Below are 13,868 nucleotides of genomic sequence, written 5' to 3' on the forward strand. Positions count from 1 at the left end.
CACGTGGGGCACACATCCCAGTTGCTCTGTAGGCAGAGCGCCTAGCCCCCGGCTAGGGTTCTGAGCACTATTTAGTCGCCTTTTACGACAAGCTTAGCGCTGCTGCAGGCCTATTCTTTTAACACCCGGACCTGCACGGGGCAGGTTTGAAATGAAAAGGCCACATATTTTTAAAATAAACAAATGTGAAAGTTTCACTGAATACAATACATTGGTTGATTGATTGATTGTTGGGGTTTAACGTCCGAGCAGCAATACTTCAGCTATATTCAGACGATGAACATGAAACCGATGATAAAAAAGAACATGAAACGGAAAAAAAGGATGGGTCACAAGGATAATAGGGTCGACAAATTTTGATTGCCACTGAAAAAAGGGGGATGGGTAAGATCGGGCAATTTAGCCTCCTGTGGCGGAGCGCAAAGGTTCCTACTCCTATCAAATACCACAGCAGGGTTCTTTAACGTGCGAGGAACATGGCATCTTTCCCAACACGGTGCACCACTATGGTTTGCGGTCAGGTTTTCCGTATTATAGCCTGACAACCCCAGCATGTAACACGCCAGGGGTACCCCATTCCACCACCTGGGGCACACATCCCAGTTGCTCTGTGGGCAGAGCGCCCTAGCCCCCGGCTAGGGTTCTGAGCACTATTTAGTCGCCTTTTACGACAAGCTTAGCGCTGCTGCAGGCCTATTCTTTTGACACCCGGACCTGCACGGGAATAATTGTTTATTTCAAAATGTATGTCACAATACCTTTTTATGCTTCAGAAGTTCAATTTAATATATTTATAATCAGATAAATGAATACAAAATATATGAAAAAATAATATAAAATAATTAAAGAGGCGTTATTTGTATTTCGTATGATATCTGTGTGCAGAGCGTCCTAGCCCCCGGCTAGGGTTCTGAGGACCATTTAGTCGCCTTTTACGACAAGCTTAGCGCTGCTGCAGGTCTATTCTTTTAACACCCGGACCTGCACGGGTTTCAATTTTTTAGAAGACGTCTACTTAGTTCTAAACAAACAATCCAATGAATCAAAAAACAGACGATGGCCAAATGTAAGGCCTTCATTTTAAAAAGTAAAAGGAAGAGATACGTATACCTCTCACTCAATATCAGTTTGGAACGGGCACCTGTTTACACAACTAGAACAAGCCTATCAAGAATTACGAAGCAGAAAAAAAACCTATTTACCAGGAAAAGCTCATCAAGAAATAGGAAGTAGAAAATCCCTAATTTACTAGGACAAACTTATCAAGGAGTAGGAAGTAGAACCCCCCCTCCCAATTTACTACTACAAGCTCATCAAGGAGTAAGTAGTAGAAAATCTCCAAATTTACTAGGACAAGCTCATCATGGAGTAGGAAGTAGAAAACCTCCAAAATTACTAGGACAAACTCTTCAAGGAGTAGGGAGTAGAAAATCTCCAAATTTACTAGGACAAGCTCATCATGGAGTAGGAAGTAGAAAACCTCCAAAATTACTAGGACAAACTCTTCAAGGAGTAGGAAGTAGAAAATCTCCAAATTTACTAAGACAAGCTCATCAAGGGGTAGGAAGTAGAAAACCCACAATTTACTAGGATAAGCTCATCAAGGATAAAGAAGTAGAAAATCTCCAAAATTACTAGGACAAACTCATCAAAGAGTAGGAAGTAGAAAACCTCCAAATTTACTAGGACAAACTTATCAAGGAGTAGGAAGTAAAAAAACCCAATTTAATAGGACAAGCTCATCAAGGAGTAGGAAGCAGAAAACCCCCAAATTTACTAGGACAAGCTGATCCAGGATAAAGAAGTAGAAAAAAATCAATTTACTAGGACAAGCTCATCATGGAGTAGGAAGTAGAAACCCCCCCAATTATCTTCTTAACATTACTAGACTAGGAAATACAACTTCAAGTCGCTATTGCAGCGTTTTATAGAAAAAACAGTTTCCTGTATGAGGAAATCAATGTCAATAATTCATTCTTGTCAAAACATAAACCAGAGCATTTCAGTATTGCCATTTAGCTAATTGTACATGAAGTTTTCTAGAATGAAGACATTTATTGACACAAGCTCAAAGACGGGCTTTACATTATCGTAATAAATTGAAAGGAAAGTTGTAGGAAGGGCTATTCTGAGGTAACACTCGTCATGGGTTATCATTTTATAAACCACGGTAAGAACTTCTTGACCATGTGTTGTAAAAGTCACTGATCGTGACCCACTTCATTAATTTTAATCAATTTGAATGCTGTCAACTCAATAATACTTTGGTAAAATATGTACACACTTTTATTGAAATGTTGGGGATGGTGGGACTTATTTTCTGGTGAACCCATTTTACTCCTGTAAATCTGAGATATATGTAAACAATAACCAGTACAACTTACTGAGAAACACAGAGGAAACCAATAACTTTGTCACATATATATTGTCAAATATCTACATTACTTACAAAATATACGATGTAGTAGACAAAACCGTGTCTAGCACTGTAAGTCACATATAAACATAAATCAGAAAAAAATGTGGTCATACCAGACTTCCTAATCATTTAAATATTCATGATTTATAAGCAAATGAAGAAACGTGCGAAGTAGTTTAGATTATTATCCCTGTCAATGAATTTAACATAGTATGCTCCGGAGATACACAAGTCAGCGTTTTGGCTGAATGTTATTGATACGGTCCCAAAAGGACTTACATGGGGTAAATCGTTTTATTCTAATTGCGTTGAACTCGTGTTTACTTACTTGGAGTAATAACTGGTTTGTGCTGTTGGAGTTGAGCGATAAATCATTTTGAATTCTGATAAGAACCGAGAGAATTGACATGTATGTTACCTAATCTCCAAAACTAAAGTGCTAATGTGACTTTTATAAAAGGAATCAGACATTATTTGAAAACATTGAAATTGCTAAAGGGAATAAGATGTGTCAAATAAAAGACCCATATTTAAATTGACTACAATTCCTTCTGTAACTTGACGCTTTCATTTCCGCCAGTAATACAATTGTGTTTACAAAGTGCGTCTTATACAAATTATAAAAGCAAATTCCAGGAAAATTCTAACGAAATCACGAAGAATGGATGATGTTGAATAGAAAGTTAAGAACAGGGAATGTCAATAAACAATGAGGGCGATTAATGACAGACGTCGTATTTCAACAACAGACCAGAAGAAACAATTGTAAATTAAAAAATATTGATGTAATTTAATTTTGATGTGGGATGTTCCTGGGAATGTATCCTCGGTTGAAAAAAAAATGATAGCGTTTTACAATTGATTAGAAATTGATACGTTAGCGATACTGTTAAAGAGGCGGGCTTGAGTAAGGGTCAAATAGAACATGTTTAAATATCCGTTCAATGAAAATTTTAAACTAAAATGCGGATGATTAGGAATAGAAAACAAGTCATTTTAAGACAATGGGTTTGCCGTTAAACAATACCCGTTAGGATGGTAGACGTGGACGTGTCGATTTTACATTATAATATAGATTCTCAGTCAGGTCTATTAAATTATGTTTTATCACATATTTAAGAGTAATATGTACAATTTTGCATGCTTGTTATGACCATGAGTGTGTAAGCTATATCATGGCCTCCAGTCTAATACGGATTATACCAGTGCCTGATATGGATTTACTATAGAAAAATGCCATGTAATAATCTATAAGTATTGTCCACATTCGCGTGGATGGACTGCAAGAAATATTCTATTTGTAAGCTAAATATATTTTTTTACCAAATTTATGAAACTATTCACAAAAAACGAAAATCTAACTTATCTACAGAAAAAAAACGTAAAACGAAAAATAATGAACATGAAAAACAACAAGTTGACTAAGTTAATTTTCAGGGCCGAATTTAATACAAACCAAATAATACCCCTTTCGATAATTCATTTGAGAAGTAATAAAATTTCTCCCGCCAAAAACGTCGAAGTACGAATATCAATCAGCCAATTACAAAGTTAAAAAATGTGTTGAAAATAGCCATAAATTATCGAAATAAAAATCTATACAAAAAATAGGATGTTCAAGTGCTTATTGTAAACTCCTTGCGCATGAAAAGAACGCTTGGGTCTAACTCCTGCTTTATTCAAAGCGTTTTTCGACACTCGTGATCATATTTTGATTATTTAACCATCCTAGTATTATTATTTCATCTTTGAATATACAATATCTAGACTAGAATCGCAAACGATGTTTACTACGCTACCTTATTAGCTCTGCAATCCTTGATAGAAAACAAAATTACAAGGCATGGGCTCCAGTGAAGCATTTTTTTGTGTGTAATAATTCGCATATAAGCCGTCTAGTGAGATCGAGTTCAGCGGTTCAAAAAATATCGATCAATTGTGTTAAATGTCAGAAGTCCAGTGCATTAAACTTCCCAGGTTAGCGAGAATATATTCAAGAAGAGAGAAACATTTCTAGGGAAGTATATTTTGAAAAAAAACAATGAGGTAGGCTTACATAAGAATTAAAAGCAGAACCGCAGACAGTTTAATGAATAAAAGATATATAAAAATTTCCAATAGCAATGTATGGTACGTGTATTTGTTATGTTCTACATTCCTACCATTACAATACTAATGGTTGTTGGGTTAGATTATACCAAATGTTAAATCTCTTTTCCGTGTTGAAATTGTCATATTGTAAAATTGAAGTCCATCACACTTGTGTCAAAAATAAAAACTATCCTATGAATTTACTTTCCATGTGTATTTGTTACTTGTATCATTTTCTTACTCAATCCCATTCTATACACCACTAGATATCCATTACTTGTTTTGCAGCGAACCTAAACTACATCACTTACATATACATTAAAAACGCCAACACCCACGCATTTAACCTGTAGGAAAAATCAAATATACCATTTAAGTCTATTGATTTAGGGATTTAAAGTAAACATTCCAACTTATATATAATTTGCGAGCACGTTGTTTTTTACCCTTTTGTTGAAGTGTTTCCATAACCATTTGATTCCGTTAGTAAAACCCAAAAAGAGTGGATATCACAAGCGCCCATACTGCTTATAAAATTGTAACCATAGCAGGGTGTTGACAGCTCTGATATAGCATTACGAAAGGAATGGAATTTAAGAGATGTTTCGTGAATAAGAAAGTATTCATCATGTAAAGAAAATTCGGTGAAGAAGTAAACAACATATTATTTGATGACTTAAATGATTATGAAACCTCAAGAAATTGTTGGAACATATAAAACGTGGCAATACTTGTTATTGAAACCATCGTTTAGGTAAGATCCTATCATCCAGAAAAAGAAAACTTATGTGACATAACAAAGGTCAAACATGGGCTCCTCAAAAACCTAAAGTGCAGTCATTCTACTGGACAATAGTCAAATTAAGAGCTACTTTTCTTCCGAACTAAAGTATTTTTAATATGATGCACAGCCTGCTTTTATACGTACATCATTTTTCAAGTTAATAAAATAAATTATATAAATGAAGATTACACGTTAAACCACAAGTAGAATATCACCACTGCGGGTGGATTGTTTTCTTCCAACAACGAAAAACGTTGATGTGAAGAAGCTTTAAAAGTTTTCGCTTTTCTAAATTTTCTTCGAAAAAAAAATGATTTAACTCATACAAGATATCATGTTCCTTCGTGAGAACGATATTTTTCGGTTGTACGTGGTCAAGACACTAAGTGGAAACGGTGTATCGGCTATAGGATATAAATCTGTTTGCCTCCAAGATGAAGGTTTGGCATATAACTAATAGGTTTGTCTTCACCATGATGTATGTGTAGACGAACGGCCGTCAATGTCAAAAGTCTTTCCAATTCTCATTTCGTATTCAACGTTTTCTTTCAGTCTTCTTCTATAATAAATTGTTGAAGGGAGACACGAGCTAATTCAATTAATCAATTGGTTTAAACATTGAAGTAATTTCATTACTCAAGTAACACGTAGCTCAGTGTTATGTTTTTAATTTTTTTTGTGAACGTATGAGGAAAGGAATCCGAGAACTCCCTTGCGGAAACTTTTACTGATTCAATAATTCCAACAACAATCTCTGTTGGACTTTATATGGTATGGTTTATCTATAGAAAGAACCCCTACGTTTTATCGAAAACATAAAGCAACCTTTAATTTAATAAAGCTACTACTTGAGCTCTAGTCTCAAATATTCATATTGTTTTTGCGTCTTTAAAGGTGCTTTGTACATCAGTAGAAGAAATTAAGTAGAAAACGAAGACAAGAAACATGCAAAATACAGAATGCCTGAATTCATTTGATTAATCAAATTAATAATCCTACATTAGCCTTCAGCATCAGAGGTAATAATGAAATATTTAATGGTTGTTTTAATCGATGTATTTGCCACTCAGATGGCTGAAGCATTACTGGGAGACCTACAGTATGGTTACATTTACCACTTAGATGGCTGAAGCATTACTGGGAGACCTACAGTATGGTTACGTTTACCACTTAGATGGCTGAAGCATTACTGGGAGACCTACAGTATGGTTGCGTTTACCACTCAGATGGTTGAAGCATTACTGGGAGACCTACAGTATGGTTGCGTTTACCACTCAGATGGTTGAAGCATTATTGGGAGACCTACAGTATGGTCAAGTTTGCCACTCAGATGGCTGAAGCATTACTGGGAGACCTACAGTATGGTCAAGTTGACACTTTTTCATGATTGAGATCATCACTATGGAGACTATATCAATTATTACTCTGTTTTTACCAAAATGCCAAATGTGATTTAGCGAGACCTCTAGAAATACAGGGGACAATCGAATATTTCCATTTTCTACTAATTTTCATTGCAACAGAATTAGTACGGCGTATACATTTGTTTTCTTTTTAGTCTATGACCCTGGGATACTTTATATTTTGTTCACAATAGCGTTAAACCATTTTAATAGTTCAAAAGTATGTTGACGCATTTTCTTACTCTATTTTATTTCATAAAATATTAAGATACTAACGATGTAACTCTGCTTTAGTCTTTGGTGTCAGCAAGAGATATGTACAAGTACGCTAACAACACTTAAGGGTTCAAATCAAGGACAAAAGTATCATGCTTTTATAAATATCTATTAGTCTAAAGGATTGTACAATGATACCGATAAAGATGTTTATACACTATAATAAAATAGATAAAGAGCACAATTTTCAGTCAACTAATGACGTTCTTCAGTGCCTTACATAAACTGAGTGAATGAAAGTAAATGTCGGCGAACACAACTCACTGCCTAATCAGGTGAATACCTGTGACGTAAGAAATGTTATTGACACTTAACAAAGATCTTGAACATTGTGTTATAGACACACGTTGTGTGCTGATCTTGAACACTTAGTCCGAATTTCCTCTGACCCTGCAACACGCTTCTTTTTTATTTGGATATTGATATGTCGGGTTGGGGTCAGAACGATGTGCCATACAAAAAGTTGGGGATTTAGCGGTACCGCGGAGTATCGCCCTTCAACCGCTTGTAACGACTTTCAAGTTGAAATTGTGCATGTCACACCTACCTAATTCGATTCTGGAATCATTTTCCTGTATGCTGATACCAAATTTGCCACAAAAATTACATTTATTATTGAAGTTTCGATAATTTTCCACGAGAGACCCTGTTTTGTTGACATTATGAACCGTAATATAGAGTAGGCGGAGCTTGTTACTCGAACTCGTACCGCTGTGACATTTATGGCAACACCTCCTGCACAGAGTCCAGCGCTATGGACCACTCGGCCAGCTAAGCTATATAGAAATATAGCTTTTCGCTGGCCGGTTTATATATATATAGCCTATCTGAATGAGTGGTCTAGGGCGTTGGACTTAGTGCAGGTGGCGTTATATATGCGTGTCCCTGGCATATTACATTTTATTATTATTATTACAAGTTTTGTATCTACAATACTGCATACACAGAAGTGTACAAAGAGAATCTATATATATATCGTACTAACATACTTCGTATACAAAGCATATGTCGTTATAACATATTGCGCACACACAAAAGTCTACATACCATATGTCGTTATAACATACTACACACACACACAAAAGTATACAAACCATTTGTCGTTATAACATACTGCACACGCAGTATACAAAGCATATGTCGTAAGATATTACATACTGCACTTACCCAACATGGTCGCTCGACTTCTGTTGTCCATCATCTTTTATAATTATGTCCCTTTTTTAAAAAAAAAAGATGGTTACTCTACTAAAGTCTTCAATGTATTGATCTTTAAAGCACTTCTATACCATTTTCTTTTAGCGTTTGCATGATGAAGCGAGACAAAATAATCCTCATGGGGCTATAGGATTACAAGTCATCAATAAAAGCTTTAGAAGACCTCCAATGTAAATACGTTGGAGATTATCTTATTAAACAATTCCAACTGAATCTTTTTTCTGAGATAGGATACTATATGTAAATATACAGGAAATAAAGCTGTTGATACCACATCCGCTTCGTCTCTTCATTGAATTTGGTTTATGTCATGAGCTTTTAACATCAAAGATCCGTTCTTTTGGGTCTGTTATTTTTCAATAAGGAGGTAAATTGATTGAGATATGATCGGCTTTAATTATCTTCTATGGTTTCCCTGGTCATAGATGAATAATTGACGAGGTACGAACATGTAGCATTATAGAACTGGAAATGGACAATCTCCTTAATGGTCAAGGACTGTTTCGCTAATATTCCATCTTTTCATGTGATTTAAGTTTTTCGGCCAACAATCATATTTCCACACAGAACAGCATGCAATTTACTATAAGGGTAATTATTCTTTGAGTGGTCTTGTATCATCTATGTCGGAAGACTTATTAATGCTAGATGAGATGGGGGAATCTTCCGTAGATAAAGAATAATTCAAATTCTCGTCGCCTACTGAAGGAAAGTATTCGAGTGACGAACTCCTTTAGCATTTCTCAATTGAATAGATTAAATGTGGTTACGGTGTTTGTAATACAATGTTAAATTATGTCGCTTTTAGACTCAGGTGTATATGGGATTGAAATGGTACTTAACTTGTGTTGAAAATTGAATTTGTCTGCAATTATATTTTTTTTAAGCCTAAAACCATGTTTCGTGATTTATTTATAAAAAAAATATGCAATTTCTTTCATGAAACATTACAATACACGAAAATAAACCCATAGATATTTAAGTTCTGTTCATAATGGATAGAACTGTATTAGCACAAAAGCGGGAAAAATAGAAACATAACTGACCCGTGCAGGTCCGGATGTCAAAAGAATAGGCCTGCAGCAGCGCTAAGCTTGTCGTAAAAGGCGACTAAATAGTCCTCAGAACCAGAGAGCAACTGGGTTGTGTGCCCCAGGTGGTGGAATGGGGTACCCCTGGCGTGTTACATGCTAGGGTTGTCAGGCTATAATACGAAAAACCTGACCGCATACCATAGTGGTGCACCGTGTTGGGAAAGATGCCACGTTCCTTGGACATTAAAAAAACCCCACTGTGGTATTCTCCCGGAGTAGGAACCATAGGGCTCCGCCACAGGAGGCTAAATTGCTCGACCCTACCCACCTCTCCCTATTTCCAGTGACAATTGTGTCCCATCCCATTTTTCATTTCATCATCATTTCATGTTCATTTTATCATCCACTTCATGTTCATCTGAATATAGCTGAAATATTGCTGCTCGGGCGTTAAACCCCAACAAACAAACAAACAGAAACATAACTGGGTAGAACTGTATGAAGACAAGATCGGGAAATTTTGAAACATAACTGGATAGAACTGTATTAGCACAAAATCGGGAACAAATAGAAATATAATTGGATAGAACTGTATGAGCACAAAATCGGAAACAAATAGAAACATAACTGGATAGAAATGTATTAGCACAAAATCGGGGAAAATAGAAATATAACTGGATAGAGCTGTATTAGCACAAAATCGGGAACAAATAGAAATATAACTGGATAGAACTGTATGAGCACAAAATCGGGAACAAATAGAAACATAACTGGATAGAACTGTATTAGCACAAAATCGGGAAAAACAGAAATATAACTGGATAGAACTGTATTAGCACAAGATCGGGAACAAATAGAAATATAACTGGATAGAACTGTATGAGCACAAAATCGGGAAAATTAGAAACATGTTTTGATTCTGAGAATCTTGAAGTTCCACGTGACTTATTGTCATCATTTTGCATTCGTCTTCGTCTGTTGTCGTCTTCTGTCCTTATTTTTTCTTTTAAAAAATCCCCTCCGAAACCGATTACTAGGTAGTTACCAATTTTGTTCCCCTGCAATCAACTAAAAAGTAGATCAAGCAAAAACTAGGTTGCCATTGCTATCTCTAGACCACAAGGGTCACCTCACTCATTTCTACAAATATCTCAATAAAACAGTAAGAGATATTGGAAAATGAACGTGACCTTCCTTATTTAAGAGTGCTACAAGAGTCTCAATTCTGTCGAATTTGTACCACTCCTAATTGGAGTTACTGCCCTTGAAAAGAGAAAAATGGCATTTTGTTGTGGTAGAAACTAGAAAGCAGTAATAGAAAGAAAGAAACGTTCAATTGTTGATATGGTCCTTAGAATAGGGCCTAAAGAAGTCCTCGTAGATGGAGATTCTATTTTTGAGCCGGTGCCCTTGAAATACCAAAAAATGACGAATTTCATGGTGTTAAGATTGTAACTTTGAAAACAAAACGATAATAGAAACTCATTGGATGAAACTATCTCTACGACAAAAATATGATTAAGTCCAGGATGAATAGAGACCTACAGAGGCTCTTTACGTGATTTATTGTCTTTGAAAAGCACAAAAGCCATTTTACTAGGTTAGCGAGTAATGAAGGGGACCAAGATTGTAGCGGAAATTAAAAGAACGTAATCCAGGGACAAAGGCCAGACATGGAAAACACGACGAAGAACATAAAGCAACTAAAATGAAACATACAAAGTAACAAAAGTAAGTGAGCAACTTGGACTTCACTAAAACCTGGGAGCATGGACCAGGTGCACCGGTAGGGTAAGCGTCCTCTGCTTTTCTACAAACACCCGCCGAATGGCTCATAAAAAGTCAAGTCCGGGGTAGACGAAAGAGGAAAGGAATACTATGACACGTTGAACAAATCAGCTTTCATGGTGCAGATAGCTACACCGTAACGATACACTAGTTCATGTTGACGACCATAAAACTTCTGCAGTGATGACTTCAATCTTCTAGCAACAAAACCCTGTTCCACAAGCCTAATTGTAAGAGGTCTAGCGTGATACAAAAGGTCTGCATAGTTACGGCAAGCTCTGCATAACGTATGAGTTGTAATATGAAAACTCCATATGCAGGTACTGAAGGGATGTTGCCACAGTAAGTTGGAAAAGGCTCTCAGGAACCTCTAGCTGTGAAATTTTCTCATTCAAACGGTGGCAAGGAAAACGAAAGCTTCTATATCGTTGTACTTGGCTGTAGGGAGAGAAAGAGGCGGACATACTAGTAGGCTCATCCTGGAGAACAGGTCCTAAGAGACCAGGGAAGGAGAGTAAAAGAAACTCGGGACAAAATACACCAGTAGTGAGAAGAATGCATGAATCTCATTCTGTCACGTAGTTGCTATACTATACTTGTTTATATGAATTTTCATTATGAGTCCATTTTAACTTTAGCTCTCAATTCCCTGGTTTATTCATAAATAGTAAATTTACAGATACCTGTATTTATATAAGATTTAGGGTTCTATAATGCGTCCCTTTTCTCTTTGTTCTTTATACAGAGTGTGCCCTCATCCCTTTTAAAACAACCGAAAATAACAACAGAAAAGACCATGTTGCCGTATAGTCAAAGTTGATGTAGAAAATACAGTTTCATTAAGATCTATTGATTTAAGTGACAGAAGTAACCATGGCATTTTTTTTCATGCATTGAAAATGAGTAAATTGTTGTAATACAATAAAATAGAAATCTTCCAAATAATTCAAAATTCTTGCAAAATTCATACAGTATAGTTAATGCATTGTAAGAGAGTAATCAAGGGAACCAATGATATAGCGGTAATCAAAAGGATGCAATCCAGGGACAAAGACCAGACATGGAAAACAGACATGCACAACAAAGAACATAAAGATATAAAGTAAGTAAAATCGTACATACAAAGTAACAAAAACAATGAGCAACACGGAACTCCACTAAAAACTGGGAGCATGGACCTGGTGCACCGGTAGGGAAAGCGTCCTCTGCTTTTCTAGAAACACCCGCCGAGTTGCTCATAAAATGTCAAGTCCGGGGTAGACGAAAGAGGAAAGGAAAACTATGACACGTTAAACAAATCAGTTTTCATGGCGCAGAGAAATTTCGAAGTTATCAGTGACAACATTTTTTGTTTGTAGCAAAAAGATCATAAAAGGAGGCAAATTGATTTACAATATAGTTCCCAGTGTCAAATATCTAATTCTTGGATATATGTAATGTACATTGGATATAGATTATATAACACATGGGAGGTACCCTGGTTATATAATCAAGCACAAAAACCACAATCCAGGAGATTTTATTTTTTTTAAATAATAATACGAACAAATTTGCAAAGCATTGTCAAGTCTGATAAATGATGATTATATATAAATACAAAATGTCTTACCCGATACCATCAGAGGTTGTCCAATCAGTTACATCATTACTCTTTGTGCTAATGTTCGCGCTCTAGATTTACTCACTCGGTTATATTTTATATAGCCTAGTTGGCCGAGTGTTCCAAAGCATTGAACTTAGTGCAGGCGGTTTTCCATAGATCTCAGAAAAGAGAAGGGATTCGAATCCCGCTGAGGAAGCAACCAAATTTGCGATCGATTCTATATATATAGAAGAATCTGAAAAATTCCCAACGATGTTAGAACTGTTAAATTTGCGATCTCGCAAATTTGATAGTTTTAACATCGTTCTGCAAGCAAAACGTTAAGAATTACGAACGCACATTGAGCTCATTTTCGTATACCAAACTGCATTCACATTTGGGACATGGTTTTATTCCAACACGAAAAAGGTCAACATTCAAAGTACTCGTTTAATGTCTAAGTCTTGTATGTATAATAGAGTATCGGTCGCCAAAATCATAAAATTTTGGTGGTTTTGGTGTTTTTTATGGAGATAACTCGGATTTTATTTTTGAAAGCATTGGGATATGTGGAATTTCTGATACTGTTATCCAGACCATTCCATAAATTAACCGTTGATGGAAAGATTGAACAGGAGAATAACTAAAGTCTTGTTAATGGAATTCTATAATCGTTTTGATATCTCAAATTATAGTTAGTGTTAAGTTGATTAAAATTGTGCATACAATCGATTAAATAATTTGATGCCTCTTGAGTGCGGATTTTATAAAACATAGTTTTCTTCTTTTCCTGTTCTGAAGGGTTTCCTATCCAGTTTCGAAAAAAAAAGGAACTGGGTACTTGCAAATCTAGTCATGCTAGTAACAATGCGTGCTACCTCGTTTTGATATTGATCAAGCTTAAGTATATTTGATTGTCCGCACACATTCCACACTTCACATGCATATTCAAGAATCGACAGGATATATGTAAAATATAACTTCAATCTCTAAATTATATCTACTTTATGAAAAATTAAATTTCCTTAACAGGGATATTATTGGCGAGACATTTTTAATACATAGTCGGTATGTTTATTCCATTTACAGTCATGTGAAAAATACACAACAAGGTGCTTATGGTTGTTGACAAAGTTTACAAAGTTTACTTCTTCACCTCTAAATTCTATATCAGGAATAATAATATCAGGTCGTGTTGTGCAGAACATGGATTCAGTTTTAGATGGATTAAAGTCAACTAGCCATTTTTCGGACAGTTTGGTCAATGCTGAAG

The sequence above is a fragment of the Perna viridis genome, chromosome 3 (genome assembly GCF_037379345.1).
Source record: "Perna viridis isolate PV_CMFRI_1.1 ecotype Kerala chromosome 3, ASM3737934v1, whole genome shotgun sequence".
NCBI lineage: Eukaryota > Metazoa > Mollusca > Bivalvia > Mytilida > Mytilidae > Perna > Perna viridis.